Source organism: Seriola lalandi, unplaced genomic scaffold (genome assembly GCF_002814215.2).
Source record: "Seriola lalandi dorsalis isolate HSWRI2012SDOR001 ecotype SW California unplaced genomic scaffold, Sedor1 jcf7180002054981, whole genome shotgun sequence".
In the NCBI taxonomy this organism is placed as follows: Eukaryota; Metazoa; Chordata; class Actinopteri; order Carangiformes; family Carangidae; genus Seriola; species Seriola lalandi.
In genome coordinates, this window is record NW_019525661.1 from 1,774,802 (window position 1) to 1,776,737 (window position 1,936).

Here is a 1,936-nt window from a genome sequence, read left to right on the forward strand (position 1 = left end):
AATTATTAAGTTTTCGTTTTTGACAGTTTAAAGTCATCTGGTCAACGCCAGTCTCAGCTAAAGTTATCCAGCCAAAGTGAATTGCCTTAGAGCAGTGGTTCCCAAACGTTTCACAGCCACGTACCCCTTCAGACATCTGACCTCCAGCCATGTACCCCCCCCCACACACACACACACACACCACCACACACATATACATATAACACATCAAATAAAATCTTTCACCAAATAGATTCATTTTTACAGCATTTTCAGTGAGCAATACCAGTTCACTTTTGAAAAAAGAAATTTAACAAACATTTCTAGAACATATTCAGTCAAACTGAAGTACAAACTCACCACAGCTTTCATGAGAAGGGTGTGCTTGAAAGGACGCACATAACTCTGCAATATTTGGCTGAATCTGAGAAAGTCTGAGTCTTAAATCGTTCTCCACACAAAGTCTCGCTCTGTATCTTGTTTTCATAGTTGTCAGCGCTGAGAATCCACTCTCACACAAGTACGTGGTGGCAAAGGGCATCAAGGTCTTGACAGCGTGTTTGGCCAGCGCAGGCTGTTCTGTGCGCAGTCCAATCCAGAAATCTGGCAGTGGCTTCTCATTAAATGCAATTTTCAGGGATCCATTAGTTGAAATCTCAATGAGACTCTCCTGTTCAGATACTGATAAAGAAGCTGGCACAGCTGTAAATGGATGACGTATCCAACTATCTGACCTGTCAGTTTCGGGGAAACACCTGCGCAGCTGTGCAGCCAGCTCACTGAGGCGCACGGTTATGTCATGTTTCACACTGTCTGTCAAACACAGTTCATTTGCGCACAAAAAGTCATACGACGACAGAAAGACGTCTGTTTTGTTGTTCTCCGTGCAGTTTAACCAGAGGTTCAACTTCTTTATCATGGCCTCAATTTTATCTTGCACGTTAAATATGGTTGCGGAAACCCCCTGTAATCCAAGATTAAGTTCGTTCAGGCGAGAAAAAATATCGGCCAGATAACCCAGGCGTGTAAGGAACTCTTCATTGTGCAAATATTCAGACAAATGAAAGTTATGGTCACTGAAGAAAATCTTAAGTTCATCTTTGAGTTCAAAGAAACGTGTCGATACTTTGCCTCTTGATAACCAGCGTACCTCTGTGTGACGTAGTAACGTCTCATGATCGCTGCCCATTTCACTGCATAATGCAGTAAATATGCGAGAGTTCGGGGGCCTGGCTTTCACAAAGTTCACCATTTTCACTGTTGTGTCCAAAACATTCTTCAGGCTGGCAGACATTCCCTTGGCAGCAAGAGCCTCTCGGTGGATGCTGCAGTGAACCCAAGTGGCATCAGGCGCAACCGCTTGCACGCGCGTTACTACTCCGCTGTGTCTCCCGGTCATGGCCTTTGCACCATCTGTGCAGATGTCAACACATTGTGTCCACATAAGTCCGTTTGATGTCACAAAGGTGTCCAGCATTTTGAAAATGTCCTCTCCAGTTGCCCTTTTTTCCAGAGATTTACAGAAGAGCATGTCCTCCTTAATTGTCCCTTCATGAATGTACCGCACATATACCAGGACATGTGCCAGGCCCGCTACATCTGTCGACTCATCCAGCTGTAGTGCGTAAAATTCACTGGCTCGTACGCGATGTAGTAGCTGTTTTAAAACGTCCTCTGCCATGTCACTGATGCGCCGAGAAACAGTTTTGTTTGATGAAGGCATGGTCTGTATAGTTTTTTTGGCCTTTTCCCCCAGCATTGTCCCAACCATATCCGTGGCAGCAGGGACAATTAAGTCCTCCACAATAGCGTGTGGCTTGCCAGTTTTAGCCACTCGGTAACTCACCATGTAAGATGCTTGTAGCCCGCTCCTATTAACGTTATCTGTCTCCCGTATGCAAGTCTTACTGATAGAAGTCTTCTCAATTCTCGTTCAAAAAACTCCCGTGGCTTATTT